A 16815-nucleotide genomic window follows, 5' to 3' on the forward strand; every position below is an offset into this window, starting at 1 on the left:
GCTTAAATTGTAGTTTCCAATTCCTAAAAATTTTTTGAGAACTGGAATTTTTTTTGTATTTGAAACCTCCTGTTTACATGATATATTCAGTCATGTTTTCTTGTTTATTCTTAATAAGTTCAAGTTATTTTTTATGGAAAAACTAGCTGATTTTTATTTTAATGCCAAACAAGACTTTAAATCAATTAAAATATTTCATTAAGCATAGTGTTACTTTCACATTTGCAGCAATCATAGTAAATACATTTCTTGGCATAAAGGCATAGCCTTTGTTTGGAGTTTAAAATATCCCCAACTGGGCTGGGATTGTGGCTCAGCGGTAGAGCGCTCCCCTAGCACAAGTAGGACCCGGGTTTGATCCTCAGCACCACATAAAAATAAAGGCATTGTGTTGTGTCCATCTACACCTAAAAAATGTTAAAAAAAATTCCCACCTGCAAGATTACAAATATAAAACTCCCATTGTTGTTTATGTAATAGTGGATTAATCAAATTAAGTTATACCATCCAGAATAAAATAAAATGGAAGTAATTTACTCATAAGATTCATATTTAAATCTTTATTTACAAAATACTATTCTAAGAATTATAATTCCATTAAGCTTAAATTGGAACAAAAGTAAAATCACTGAAGTAATAGCAGATACTTAAACTAAAAATAAGAGCTAAATCAAATAACTTTTGACGAGAGATCAAAACTATTGTCAGGTTCCTTATTATGTTTCTGGATGTTCAGTAGCAGGCTCATTTGAAGGTAGAATCAAACATGAAGGGAACTCACTTCTACTTTCAGAATGCGGGGGAAGGAGGGGTGGAAATTCAGTTTTTTTTTTTTTTTTTTAAATATTTATTTTTTAGTTTTCGGCAGACACAACATCTTTGTTTGTATGTGGTGCTGAGGATCGAACCCGGGCTGCACGCATGCCAGGCGAGCGCGCTACTGCTTGAGCCATATCCCCAGCCCCGAAATTCAGTTCTTGAGGGGAGATATTGAGGAAAACACTGTGGTCCCATTGGGAATGGAAGGGGTGGTGAGTCTGGGGAGGGGGAGAAATCCAGCTCTTGGGGGAGATACTGAGGAAAACACTGGGGTCCCATTGGGAATGGAGGGGATGGTGGGCCTGGTGGAATATAATCTTGAAATGCTCCATACACGTTTCCTGGAGGACATGGAGGGAAAAAGGTTCTCTTCTCATGAACTGACTACTTGGATCCACTGGAAACAAGGGACCTCTGATTAGAGAAAAAGGTGCAAAAACAGAGGCAGAACCGATTGCTTGGTTTTCAGCAGGGAGAGATGAATCAGGCACACTGGAATCACCAAGATCGACTTTGGTATCCTTTCTACTGGATTCTGTTTCTAAAGACATAGGCCCATTCACTTTATCTGAAGAATGCATATTAGAACTTCTGAGTTCTGCTGGACCTGGTGGTCTATCATAATTAGAATAACATCCATCTTGCCTTTGTAGAGAAAGACGTGGATCAGAATATGGTTGGCCTGGTGGAGGGATCATTATCCTATGTGCCTGTTCCCATGGAGATAACAGGGACTCGATGTCAGAAGATGCTTTCTGAGGATCAGTTAACCTATCATAGTGTGAGTCTCTTCTTTCATTGCTAGTCAGATGGTCCAGAGGATTCTCTGGGCCCCTTGAGCCTCTTCCTCCTCCCAAAGGTGAGAGTGTGAGTGGACCTTTCTTTTCCAAATGAGGAGGTCTCATTTCAGATGAAGGTCGGCCCAAAGGCGAGGGACAATTTGGGGAATGCTTTCTGCCAAATGCTGTATTTGAAGCATAAAGTGCAAATGGATCTTTTTCTAAAAGTTTAAATTTAAACTCCTTTTCAGTTAATTTTTGTGTGTTGCGAGCATTTTGTTTCCTTAAATAATTGAGGTTTCTTTCAGTAATCCAAGCTGCCAACTCACTATTATGTGCTTTTTTTCTCAGAGGAAATAATCTGCCCCTGAGAGAAATGAATAGTTATCTCCAATTCTTCTTCAAGATATTTGGCTTGCTTTCTGTAGGTCTCCAGCTGTTCAGTTGTATGACTGATCATTTCTTCCACTTTGGGAAGTTTTTCCTCTTGCTCTACCTGGTAATTTTCCTCTGCACTTAATTTCCTGTGGAGTTTCATTATACTTTCTTGATATCATTCCATCATGGCTTTATATTTCTGCTGAAGCTTCTGATTCTTACTTTCAAGCTGTGTATTTTCTGACTGCAAAGATGCTTGTTCAGTCTTTAGATTTTTAGTATGTTCTATAAGGTCTTCCTTTGTTTTCTCTACTTCAGATTATAAAGTAAAAATTTGACTTCTTTCTCTTTCTAAGATTTTTAAAGGGGCCTTTAGTTTAGCACCATTAACCAGTTTCTTCAAAGCTCCTTTTGGTTGATTATCTAAGTGAGCACCAATTTCTGATTCGCTCTTCATTTCCAATTCCAAGTTACCATCATCTGTTTGGGCTCCTGTGCTTGGAGAAGACCTATCTTTGATCTTCAGCAAGCATTCAGTCAGAGATTCGATGTGATTTTCTTTATCATTTAGAACTTTTTCTGCATGTACTTTAAAGTCTTCAAATGGTATTTTCTCTTTATTGTGGACACATACTTGTTCCTTCCATACTTTAGCTTCTTGTTTTAAAGTCTGTTTCTGACTCTGCTGAAGTTGGGAATTTTCATTCAAAGCCTCTTTTATTGCCAGCATAAGTCCTTCTTCATTCACTTGAAATATTCTGAGGGTTGTTTTAGCTTCATCTATTTGTGATTTGAGGGATTTTGATTTGTCTTCTAGGGATTTTATCCTTTTTAATATATCCGCCATTGTTTCATCCTGTTTAGAATGTTTAACTTTCTGTTCTTTTAGCTCTTTTTCTAGAAAGAGTAATTCATTCCCACATTTAGATTTGGACTTATCTAGCTATTCATATGTTGCCTCCAAATTTTGTGCTTCTGTTGAACCCTTCTCAAAACCACCATCCTTTAAAGATGACTGTAAGCCTTCATGCTCTTTTTGAACAAGGCTAACTTTTTCAAGTAGTTCACATTTTTCTTCAATTAGTCCAGAAAGTTTTAGAGCAAGCTTTCTTTCTCTTCCCACATATAGCCTGCTTTTCACAGATTGAAAACATCTCCACAAAAATGAGAGAACAGCAAAAAATCCAATAGCTGTACATATCACCAACTCCCAAAGAATGCCATAAGGATTAGGGCCTGGTTTCATGTCTTCAGACAATGTTGCCACAACCCTGCATACTTCTTCCAGGACCACCCCTTAGTATGGCTGAAGGGCACCCCGTGGCTCCTCCAAGACTTCTTTGGCTATTGCCACCGCAACCACAGCTTGCCCAGCCATACCCACACAGGCTGTGGTTTGGTCTGTGTTTGGTCTGGAACTGGAACCTGCACCAGGCAACAGAGCAACCACTGCAGACTGGCTGGGGGCGGTTGGGGGGGGAACCATCTTCACCAGCTCCCACAGGCCTCATGGGCTCACACTGCCCCCCTTTTGGGGAGTCTCTGCCCCTTCTCTATGCTGTGTGTCCTGAAGCAGCACAAGCTCAATCTGGTCCCACTTGAGCCCACTATGCATTCTCTCCATGCCATCCACCCCTGGGTTTGGTTTCAGCCAGGCCACCGTGGAACTTTTTATGCACTAGTTATTCTATACAGTCATAATATCCAGTTTGTTGTAACTAAAATTCTAAAGCTTAGTAGAATTTTTTTAGAACTTTTATGCCACATATTTATATTTATACCACTTGTTGTTTTGTTTTAATGACTCATTCTTTTCCCTCCCCTTTTGGCACCTCCCCTTTTCCTTCCTTCCATCTATCTTTGTCCCTTTCCTCCATTTCTGTTCCCTCTCCTCCCTTTCCTTGCAGTGTTGGGGGCTAAACTCTAAGGCCTTCTACATGGTAGGCAAGCTCTGTACCACTGACCTACATCCCCAGCCCTATTGACACTTTCTATACAAGTAATTTGAATTACTTCTATAGGAAAACTCTCATGTTAGACTCTTTTAAAAGTAATTTTAGAAGAGTTGTAACATGGGCACAAATCAGTTATGACAAGTTACTTTAATAAAGCACAGCATATCTAATGTTCCTAAAAAGAAGGAGCCTAAAACTTGAGTTATTTTTCATGTCAGTTTTTCTAGGCTACTATTTAGTTAAAAGAGTCTTCAAAATCTTTTTCTCAAATGTTCTTTTCTTTTGACTTCTCATAGGACTTGAAAACTTCTAAGTTGGTTATTATAAATATATAGCAAAGAGAAGAACAGATATGACTCTTTGAAATGGTTTTAGCTCCTGAAAGTGAATTATGTTGTTGTTAAGATAAATAGTTCATTGCTTGATGCTTGACATCCAGACATATTTTTTTATTTATAGTTATGCTTGAATTGTTCATGAGACAGATCTAATGTTTGAAGGAAAACATTCACTAGTAGTCATTGGTTTTCTAAATATCTCTAAATATGTAAGAAGTTCAAAGGCATTATGCCACTATGTATGATTAGACTGATTATTATTTATATTTCTATGGCCAGAGTTGTATCAGTGTAAACTAAAACACTTATCCTATTCTATAGGGCGTGAAAGTTTAGAAACTTTTTAACAAATTTAATTATGTGAGGTAATATATGTTAATTAGTTTGATTGTGGTGAATATTTCACAATGTATATACGTGTATCAGAATCAACTTATCAGATGGGCATGGTGTCATACATCTATAATCCCAGTCACTTAGGAGACTGAGGCAGGAGGATCACAAGTTCAAGGCCAACCTCAGCAATTTATCGAGGCCCTAAGCAATTTATTGAGACCCTGTCTCAAACAAACAAAAAGACAAGCCAAAGTATCAAGTTTGCAACTTAGATATTACAGTGCTATAATGTGTGTGTGTGTGTGTGTGTGTGTGTGTGTGTACTGGAGATTGAACTCAGGGGCACTCAACCACTAAGCCACAGCCTTAACCCTTTTTTAAAAAAATATTTTACTTAGAGACAGGGTCTTGCTGAAGTGCTCAGTGCCTCGCTTTTGCTGAGACTGGCTTTGAACTTGCAATCCTCCTGCCTCAGCCTCCCAAGCCAGTGGGATTACAGATGTGCTCCACAGTGCCTGGTTTACAATGCTATAATTTTAAACTGTCAATTGTAACTCAATGAAGTTAGGAGAAAAGTCTAGAAGCTATTCTTTCAAACTTTAGTATGACATAAAATGTGGAAAAGAGATCATAAATATAGACAAATTAGGCAAAACATCTCCAAAAATACTTAGGATAAGAGTCTAAATTTTTTGGCTGATAATTTTATTTGTTAATCAGTGAACACACTAATTATGCCTGAGAAAATAATTTTAGAAATATTTTTGTGGCAGTAACGTAGCAGAAATCAAATCAACTTTATATTCCATTGTGATCCATGTTTGAAAATAAATCTTTGGTCTGTCAACTTTAGATAGAGATGCTGACAAGGGAGGGAGTTTGTCAAGATCTACAAAGAAAAATATTCATCATGGAAGGACAGGAGCAATATTTGACAGGGTTGCAAGTACTTTCTTCCCACTTGATAAGTTTCAGATCCTTTATTATTAAGTGTTTATCAGTCTGTCTTTAAGGGAGAATTTCCTGTTTCTGTCTACTTTCTAGTTTTAGTGCTATTTCTACATTATTGCTTTCAAAAAGAAATCTCATATTTCAATACTTATTAAGAAACATGAAATTTTTGTTGTTTTTTTCCTACTGACCTCCTTTAAACAACTTAGTAAAGGAGGAAAATGAGAATATTAATTTATTAAATAACTTTCAGAATGATAAAATTTGAAGAGCAACAATGGGGAAAAGGGTGTATTGTCTTAAGGGCACCAAGGAAAATAACCTTAACTCTAGAATTCTATACAAAGTGAATCTGTCTTTCAAGAAAGAGAACAAAATAAAGACATTTCCAGATAAATAACAAAAACAGAGTTAAAAAGATACAGTTCCTTTTTGAAGCACATACCAAGGCTAAATTTCAGGAAGAAGGAAAGTGATTGTCATGGGGAAAGTCTGAGATGCAAGATGGAAAAATTAGTATAATGATAATTATGTAAGTAAATCCTAAGCAAACTTGACTGTATAAGAGAAATATCTGATTTTTTGAAAAGGGCAAATAGGATAAAACTAAAAGTTTGTGTGACAGCAGTATATAAGTTTGGAGGAAGTGATCAGAGTTCAGGTTATTTTAAGGTTCTTATAGTTTTAAGAGGAGGAAGAAGATAATTAACTTTAGACTTTGTCAAATTTAATATGTATTTCAAACTAACTGGAGTAGCCATTAATAGAATAGAACCTGTAACTTCAAAATAAGTATGATGGGAAGTAGAGGAAAGAATGTATGAAGAAATAGTCAAAAAGAACACTTAAGAAAGAAAGAAAGAAAACAAACAAAAAGAAATATAAAAGGCCAGGATCAGAGTATTAATAAACCACTTTAAATGTACAAAATCATCTAGTTAAAGAAAAAAGTTAACAATTTTTTTTTTAAAATGGCAAAACAAAGATATATGCTGTTTATAAGAGAAACACCCAACATATAAAGATTTAAAAAGAGTAGAAGTTAATAGATGGAAATAAATTCATGTGACTGGACCCACCCAGTACTTAGAAGCAAAGCACAAACTGTCCTGCTCAATAGCACTTCTTATACATAGCAGAGTTTACAATTATGTGAAGCAGATTTTGAGACAATAGTTATCTTTAATAGCTCTAGTTAGTGAGAGACATTAATGTGTTTTGCTTCTTGTAAGTGTATTTGAAAATTTGTTTAAATTGACTTTTACCTGTGTATATACTGTTTGTTGTCTTAGGATAATCAGGAAGAACCAGAAAGAAATAGGTTTGGGGAGCAAGTAGGATATAGTTTGGCAACTTGAACAAAACTGAAATATCAGTTAGTGAGAGACATTAATGTGTTTTGCTTCTTGTAAGTGTATTTGAAAATTTGTTTAAATTGACTTTTACCTGTGTATATACTGTTTGTTGTCTTAGGATAATCAGGAAGAACCAGAAAGAAATAGGTTTGGGGAGCAAGTAGGATATAGTTTGGCAACTTGAACAAAACTGAAATATCTTACCAATGGATTGTGCTTCATGACATACAGAATTAAAGACCCTCTGATTCTAATTCCTGTATGAGTTTAAACAACAATAATTTAAAATAAGAAACTAAAGGAAGAAGCCAGGTATGGTGATGGCTCCTGCCTGTAATCCCAGTGGCTCATGAGGCTGAGATAGGAGGATTGTGAGTTCAAAGCCAGCCTCAGCAATTTAGCGAGGCCTTAAGCAACTCAGTAAGACCCTGTCTCTAAATAAAATATAAAAAGGGCTGGGGATATGGCTCAGTATAAGTGCTCCTGAGTTCTATCTCCAGTACCATAAATAAATAAATAAATAAATAAATAAATAAATAAATAAATAAAGGAAAGCATAAGGTCCTTCATTAATATGTACAATTTTCATGTTTTATGTATTAATTCAAAAAATTTTTTTAATTGAAGGAAAATATCCTAGAGAGAGAAAATTGCATTGGAAATTAGAAGCCTTGCTTTATCAATCATTATATAATATTTTTCAGTACATAATTTTGTTATCTATTAAAGTGAATAAGGAAACTTGAATTTAAATTAAACTTTAAACTTTACAGAAATAGTAATAATGATCTTCAATGATAAATTAAACATAGCAAAGGGGGGGAGTCAGTAATAAAGTAACAGGCTTTAATTATATTTAGATGGATAGAATAGACTTTAGAGTAAAAATAAAGCCCTTTCTAATTTTGAAGGTTTAAGAAGTGGAAAGTCTTATATCAATAGTCTGATATTAGTATTTAGAGTCATTTACTATTCATTAATTTAACAATTATTTAGTGATTGCTCAATATGTGCCTGTCATGACTTTAGAGACACAGCACTAAACAAAACAGTTTAAAATTCCTGCCTCTTTGGTGTTTACATTCTACTGGAAGAGATTGAAAATCTGTGGAACATATATTAACCAGATAGTTCAAATTCTATAGAGAAACACATAGTGGAAGAATGCAATAGGGATGTTTTGGGGGAAATGAATTGTGGAAAACTGCAGTTTTAGGTGGGGGTAGATAGGGAAGTCCTCACAGAGTGATTGATATTTGAACAAAAACAATGAAGAAGAGAGGATGTGAATCATGAAGATGAGTGGAAAGACCATATCAGGCAGAGGGATCAGCAAATGCAAAGGCTCTGAGCATGACTATGGCCCGTATGTTCAAGAAACATCAAGGAGGAGGCATGAATGTGGAGAAAGCCAGAGGAATAGTGGTTGGGGATGAGTTCAGAGATAATGAGTCATCAGGTCCCTGTGACATCATAGGACATTTTGAGGATTTTGGAGGTCTAGATGTGATTGTAAGGACTTTGACTTTTTAAAAAGAAATTATGGTAAAATGTATATAACAAGAAATTATCATTTTAAACATCTTTAGGATTAGAACTCATTGGCATTAAGTACATTCACAATGTTACAAAACTATCACCATGATCTATTTCCAAAACTTTTCCATAACCCCATACTGAAAGTCTGTCTCCCATTCTCTCTCCTGGTAAACTAGTAACTTCTATTCTACTTTCCATCTATGAATTTGCCTGTTCTAGATACTTCATATAAGTGAAATTGTACAATGTTTGTCTTTTGTATCTAGCTTATTTTACTTAATTTAATGTTTTCGAGGTTCATTCATGTGGTAGAACATATAGTATTTCAATCCTTTTTATGACTGGAATCTATTTTATGTATATAACACTTTTATTTATCCATTTATCTATTGATAACAATTATGGTTGTTTTCACCTTTGGCTGTTGTGAATAATGCAGCTATGAACCTTGATGTACAAGTTTCACTGAGTCCTTCCTTTCAATTTTCCTCCTCCTCTCCCCCCTCCCCTCTTCCTCCTCCTCCTCCTCCTCCCTTAATCTTATTTTTATTTTTGCAGTACTGGAGATTGAACCCAGGTCCTTGCATTTCCTAGACAAGTGTTGTATCACTGAGCTACATCCCTAGCCCTTTTAAAATTTTGAGGTAGGGTCTTGATAAGTTGCCCAGGCTGTCTTTGAACTAGTAATCATCCTGCTTCAGTCTCCCAAGTAGTGTGTGCCACTGACTGGCCTTGCTTTCAGTTCTTTTGGGTATATACCTAGAAGTGGAATTGCTAAATCATGTGTTAATGAAGTGTTTTAACCTTTTGAGTAAATGTCCTTCTGTTTTCCATATCAGTATCATCATTTTATTTTTCCTCCAGTAATCTATAAGCTTTTCAAATTTTTCCACATCCTCACAAACATTTGTTATTTTCTACTTTTTAAAATATAACCATTCTAGGTATGAAGTGGTAGTTTTGGTTTACATTTTCCTAATGATTAATGTTGAGTATCTTTTCATATACTTAATAGCCATTTGTGTATCTTTTTTGAAGAATTGTATTCAAGTCCCTTGCCTGTTTTAAAATTGGATTATTTGTCTCCTTGTTGTTGTTAGAGTTCTTGATACATTCAGGATATTGACTCCTTATTATATGTACTTCTTATTATATGATTTGCAGATATTTTCACCCTTCTGGACTTGTTTTCTTGATAGTTTCCTTTCATGTTGTTTTCTGTATCTTGTGTTTTTGTTCCTCATTGTTTCCATTACTGTCTGTCTGATTTTATGTTTTCTTGGTTTATGATTGTTTGCTTTTGGTGGTGTAGGGGATTGAAGCCAGTGCTTTAGTATTTGCTTGATGAGTACTTTACCACTGAACTACACTTCTAGCCATTTAGTTGTTGTTGTTGTTGTTTTATAGTATATCATTATGATTCCCTTTTTCTTTCTTGTTTAATATCTATTTTAGTTATATTCTAAGTGGTTACCTAGTGTAATAAGTTAAATTAGGTTGTTATAAATTGAAGGTATTAATTGTAATTCTGAAGATACCCCCACTAAGGACTTTACTTGTTGATCTGAGTAAAATGGAAAACTATTGGAGGCTTTTGACTGGATCTTTTTTTCATCTTAGTCTCGCTGCTATGCTAAAAATAGACTGCTGAAGGTAGATGCCAAGCTGGGGCAGAAGTTGTGAAATAGATTTTATAATGAACCAGGCAAAAAATTATGGTGGCTTAAAACAAATACTGATAATGATACATGGTATTACTGGTAATTGTGTTTAGATTCAGAGTATACTTTTAAAGGAAAAATGAACAGGATTTGCTAATGAATTTTGTGTGGACTGTGAAAGAGAAGTTAAGGGTTATGCCAAAGGATTTTGGAAGATGAATTTGCATTTGCAGGTGGAATTCCAAACTTTAGGATATGTGTGTATTAAACGGACTCCTTATCAATATTTTAAAAAATGTATTCCACATTGAGGAGAAACTGAAGCATCTCAAAGCTATGATATGTTCATTTCCTTGTTAATAAATTTTAGAAAGAATTTTAACAGCAAAATTTTTCTGCCAAAAAAATAAAAGATTTTGGAACTGGGGTTGTGGGTCAGCAATAAAGCACTTGCCTAGCACTTGTGAGACACTGGGTTAGATCCTCAGCACCACATAAAAATAAATAAATAAATAAATAAATAAATTTAACAAATAATAAAGTAGATATTTTTTAAAAAATAAATAAAAGTTTCTTGGCTATCAAATCTGACACTTGAGTAAAATCTATTCACAACTTCAGAAAAAACTTATTCCTTCCACTTACATGAAGTGTCTAGAAAATGTAAATCTATACAGAACATAATGAGAAATATGTGAAAAACAGCTCACTTCATAAGTGTAACTGACATATTCATGTCAAAAAGAAAAAGTTTTCCTAAAATTTGGTTTTTAAAAAGCATAGTAAACCTGGGCATGGTGTTACATGCCAGTAATCCCAGCAAATCAGGAGGCTGAGGCAGATCTCAGGTTCAAGGCCAGCCTCAGCAACTTATTGATTCCTTGTCTCAAAATAGGACTGGGGATGTAGCTCAGTTGGTAGAGTGCTTGCCTCACATGCACAAGGTTCGATTTTGGGGCTCGATCCCCAGTACCATGGGAAGAAAAAAATGCTTGGCCAATATACTGAGTTCCATCACCAGCATTGTAAACAAATACAAGGAAGAAGCAAAGAAAAATGTTAAATATAATATGAAAATATTTAAATTAAATGGTAATACTCTCCTACTTTATCCTCAATCCCATTTTCCAGAGGTGATTGTTTTTAAAGTTTCATGAAATATATGGATCTCCATTATTTTCAAATTAACCTATATAAACTTGCATTATCAACTTTGTACCTTGTGGTTTTGAATCATATCATATATTATTCGTTTAATTATAAGACTTTTAGGGTATTACTGTTCTGAACTATCCATATATGTATACATTTCTGTGTTGCAGTAAATAAATAATTTTAAATTGATAAAAACTAATTTCAGCTAAGTTGTTCATCATTTGCGTCTGCAATGTTATAAAATTATTATCTTATCTCATTGATTCTCAGCTGAGGGCAGTTCTGTCTCCCCCAGGGATATTTGACAGTGGAGACACTTGTTGGGAGACATTTTTGGTTATCCTAACTGGAGAGGGAGTTACCAGTGGGGCCATGCTACTGGCATTGGATGATATAATTTAGGGGTGCTGCTAAACATCCTACAATGCACAGAAGAGCTCCCTACAACAAAAGATTATGTGGTCCAAGATGTCAGTAATACTAAATTCAGAAAGCTTGCCTTATATGAAAGAGATTAAGAGTGAGGACTACCCAGGCTGACTGCTTGTTTTTGTGACTATGCTTTGTTATTTAACCCCTTTATGCTTCGGTTTCCTAACCTATATAATAATAGTAGCACCTATCTTATAAGGTTGTTGAGAGACATATTAATAAAACCATACATGTGAAACACTTAGAATAATGCTTGAAACATAGTAGGGATTTGAGCTATTATTGTTATATTGTTAATTTAGCATGGAAATCCAGACCTGTAATCAAAACTACAATTTTTTTCAGTTTTTTCTGTGATAAGCAAATTTCTCATAAAAGTAAAATCTAATCAAAAGAATGAAATGAGATCAGCCTGAGATTCCTGTTACAAATATATGAATAAAAGTGCCTATTAATAAATGTTTGTTAACAATTTGGGGAAATTTTTGAAATGATATGACTTACCAAGTTAACTCTATATTCCTATATGTATTTCTTATGTAAGTTATTTTTTTAAATATTTAAAAATTATAGCTTACGTTATGGTGCATCTGGTAGAGCAGTATTCCTTGAACTGAGACGTCATTTCATTGGTGTTTTCTCCTAAGTTCTGTAGTTGAAGTTTTATTTTTTGAAAGTCCTAACTCTGGGAACATAATTCAGGAAATAACTGTTCATATAAAAGGGAAAGATTAAGTAATTTTTATTTGAATTGAATTCCCACCTTGCTTTTTAATTGTTAATTTTTGTTTTTTATCCTTTCCTCAGTGTTAAATCCTTATTCTGATGTTTTCCTAGGCCAAGAAGACATTTTGAGGAAACACTGTTACAGCTACATCCTAAGGGTAGAATAAGAGTGTTCAATTTATTAAATTCTAGGTTATTTGTATAAGGAAGGAATAGAAAATACTTATTAGTCACATCATAGTTTTTATTTTCTCTTTTAATAACTACTGTATTATAAAATTTGTTAATCTTAGCTGTGTTTCTTACCATTATCTTTATCAGTGCAGTAGTTCATGAAAACACATCATTTAACTTAATAGGTTTAATTCAAAGTATTTTCATATATCTTCCAAATATAAAAATACCAAGCAACAGTTTCAGATTTAAAGGCACATATAATGCTACTGTTTTCTAAAAACAAATACAACTTTATTATTTCCACAATTTTTCTAAGACTAAATGGCATAGGAGAAAAATATAAATCCATTTCTTGAACTTAAAAAAGAAGGTGGATAAGTGATTAAAAAAAACACATGGATTTCTTTTCCTGTCTTTCTTTGCTTTCTTTCCTCTTTTTTTAGGTTCAGTTTTAGTTTTTACCACTTGATGGCAGTGATGGAGCTAGAGCTACCCCAAGAAGGTTAGGGCAAGAACTCATTATGAATAACAAAAGGGTAGGTACAAAGGAAATCACTGACATTTTAATATTATTCACATTTCTAGGTGATATTACTTATATTGCAAGTGACAGTAATAGGGAAAAAAGCCTCTAGATGGAGCTTCAGTACTTTCTAAGGGAGAACATTTGCTCTCTTTCTAAATTCATGCTTTATATTATTTTCATAATATATTGAATCCAAATGGACGTCTTACAAGATAATATTTAAGGATGAATTTATGTCAATTGTAATTAGGGAAATTAATTCACCATATCTACTAATAATTTGAAAAAAATAGCTATTTAATGTCTTAAATTTCTATTTCATTACTATTAATATTTGTTGAAAAGTATGTTAAAGTGTTATTCAAATGTTTTTATCTAGTATGAAAATGAGCTTGCATATCTAAAAACTTAGTAAAAGGCATTTTATTAATAAGATATCAGGTGCTTAAATTAATATTGCTTTATAATTAAACAAAAGTATATTTTTTATTAAAGTTCCAATTTTCTTTTCACATTTTAGTTACAAGACCATTGTATTTCAACTTCTGATAGTTTATTGGAATTATATATGTATGTGATTGATATTGCCCCATGATTAAAACCATCTGTTATAATCAATAGTAATTAAAAAATAGACTTGTTTAATTATGGGACAATATCAATTTTTTTTCATGTAAAATAGGCCATTTATTTCCCCATATTACAGATAACACAACTTTTCATGTGCTTTTTCACATTATTCCCTGAACTTTCTCCTTTGCATTGTTTCTTTTCAATATCAATTTTAAGCACTTGATTTTGTATTAATAAAATGTCCTTTACTAATGTCATATATTAGCTTATTTTATGTGAAATATATATATATATAAATATATATACATATATACTACATGTATATACATGGTGTATGTGTATATATTTATACATACACTTAGTTTTGAATTGAATTTGAATTTAAAATGACAAATGTATATAGAGTCAAGTTCTTTAGTTCTTTATTAGTAAGGCGGTTGTCAGAGAAAGAACATATTGATGTTAAACTTGTTAACAGGAACTTTGATTTTAGTTTTAATTTAGGTTTGGCTTTAATTTAGGTTTTTAAAAATGATAGTCTTAACTACAAGAGGTAATTAGTTTGAATAATTATAGCTAAAATAAAAATGTACTATTTTTCACATTTACACTGGATAGTATAGTGCAAGTTTGGAAATCTAAATGCAGTTTTTTTTCATTAAACTAAATGATGATTTTCTCAATAAATTTGTTGGTAGATACTTCTTTACAAATAAGAGACTTTAGGATTTGGGGATTTATGTGAACATCTAACAAACTAACTCTGAATAAAGTTAGCCATTACTCTATTATCTTATGTTGCCTTTAGACTGGAAAACGGTGATATTACTTGAGTCGTTTAGAGTTAGCTTAGATATCTAACAAATTAGTCAAAGGTATTTTATTAATAGGAAATCAGGTAAAATCAATGTTGCACTATAAGAAAATATACTTTCATTGTTATACCTGTTATTATTCAACGTTTGAGTTCTTGAAACAAATATTTTTCCAATTTGGTTCTCCAATTTTTAAAAATATTAACTGAAAGCCTTAGGAATTTTTACAAAAATCTTCTTTTAAATAAAAAAGAACACACATGCATATATTCCTGCTCTTATTAGAAATGTTTTCCTTTTATAGTCACAATCCATTATTATATATTGAAGACAAGTTATTATTTCTATCAGGGGAAATATTAATGTTCTCAGTGCACTGTTTATTTTAGTGTCTATTTCTTTTATGGATAATAAGAAACTTGAAACAATAATAGTAAACTTTCTTACTTTCTAATATACTATTATTTAGGTTATTGTAATGTCTCAAAGCATTTCAGTGAATATGTGGCTATTTTATAACTGGTATTTATAGGACTTAAAATATGGAAAGGAAATATTGGATAATATTTGATTTGGAATTGACATTAGATAATATTTGTTTTATGTTGAAAGAGAATGTGTAACTGGAAAAATCATATAAAAAATGGGTTGCAGTGGTTTTACTTTCTTCGATTTCTTGAATAATGATTTTACTTTTTCTTACTCTATTTGAGACAGAAAGCTCATTGAAATAGAATACTTGCCATGACTTTTTATAAATGCATGTAATGATAGAGTTAGAAACAGTTGATTTTCTTTCTTTGGCTAAGCAAATATGGTACAGATTCATTTCAGGATATGTGTAGAGTTAGCTAAATTTGTAGCATAATTTGGTTGTTAATCACCTCAGTAGTAACAATCTCACAGAACACCATGTGTTCTTTTATTTGTTTTTTATCTAATATAAATTATTTGAAATTTAGCAAGAAGGGAACACATTTTAGAAACATTTCATAAATGTTCAAGTGTTCTTTTGTTATTAATGCCTTGTAAAGTAATATAATTGCATCAAATTAGTTTTCAGTTGTGTAATAAATGAATTGAAAAGATATGGTTTGTTTTTCAGAGAAGGAAAACTCCAAATCAAGAGACTGTTAGGATACTATAAAGATCTATAAATATTAACTTTATAATAGTAATTACAAATGAAATAAATTCATTTAAAGTGGTTCTGGTTAAGTTTCAACCAAAATTGTTGACTTGAGGAATCTCTTGACATTTTCCCATTTCCCTAAAGCATTTGTTCTACGAAGTAACAGTGGTTTATATACCAGGTTAGTTTTACATGTTAAACTTTTTTTTTTTTTGTTTTTTGTTTTGTTTTGTTAAACTTCTTTAAGGAAAAAGATGAAGTGATGTAAATATTAGAATTGTAGGACTATTGTTTGCAATAGTAGTACAGGCTCAAAATTGTCTTTAGGCCAGGTGCAATGACACACAACTGTAATTCTAGCTGTTCAGGAGCTTTGAGACAGGAAGATTGCAAATTCAAAGCCTGCCTAGGCAATTTAGTGACACCTTGTCTTGAAAACTAAAAAGGGCCAGATCCTCAGTACTGCTAAATTAATTTAATTAATACTCTCTTTAATTTGGTGGTGGAAAAACAACTCTTTTTCTGTCATTTAGGTTGCTAGATTGTATTTTCTCCTTTTTAACCAGTATGTAGGCATTATATAGTACTATCACTAGCATTTAAAGCTTGTTTAGATACTGTTTAAATCTTGCTGCCAGTAGTTCCAAACTCTGCAGTGAAACATTTCTATTGATTAACACTTCCAGTTACATTTAAAGTATTTATGCTCACTTTCAATCTTAATACTATACACATCATCATTAGCAGTATATTTTATAAGTGTTGTTAAGACAAAATAATCAAGTAGAGAAGAACTATCAAAGTTCTCATTTCTTTCAGTAAACTAGGTTTGAAATAAATTTTCCTGAAATGTAATTTAGTTAACATATTTTATTAAACTGTATGTTGAAGGTGTAATAAACACAAGGAAATCTGTAACAGTTATTATACTTCTTAACAAAGATCTGTTTTGTCAAAACATTCTATTATACTAGGAAAAAAGTACACTGTAGCAGCTCCTGCTGTTAATACAAACTATGAACAGTACAGATTACATTTGTCAATTCTTAAAATATATCTGGATAGCTTTATACCCCACTAGATAGTTCAGATATCATTTTCAATATGTCTTCAAGTTTGGTTTTATACTATTGGATAGTTTTTACTAATATCTGAAATATAATCAGAA

The 16815-nt window shown here is 32.7% G+C and overlaps 1 protein-coding gene and 1 pseudogene across 1 annotated transcript in view; one reads left to right on the forward strand and one right to left on the reverse strand.

The window, feature by feature from the left end:
- Dnajc1 (DnaJ heat shock protein family (Hsp40) member C1) overlaps positions 1 to 16815 on the forward strand; it is a 225857-nt gene that overhangs the window by 42860 nt on the left and 166182 nt on the right. The window lies entirely within an intron of this gene.
- Positions 665 to 3237, reverse strand: LOC114087171 (melanoma inhibitory activity protein 2-like; annotated as a pseudogene).

The sequence above is a fragment of the Marmota flaviventris genome, chromosome 12, assembly GCF_047511675.1.
Source record: "Marmota flaviventris isolate mMarFla1 chromosome 12, mMarFla1.hap1, whole genome shotgun sequence".
Taxonomy (NCBI): Eukaryota; Metazoa; Chordata; class Mammalia; order Rodentia; family Sciuridae; genus Marmota; species Marmota flaviventris.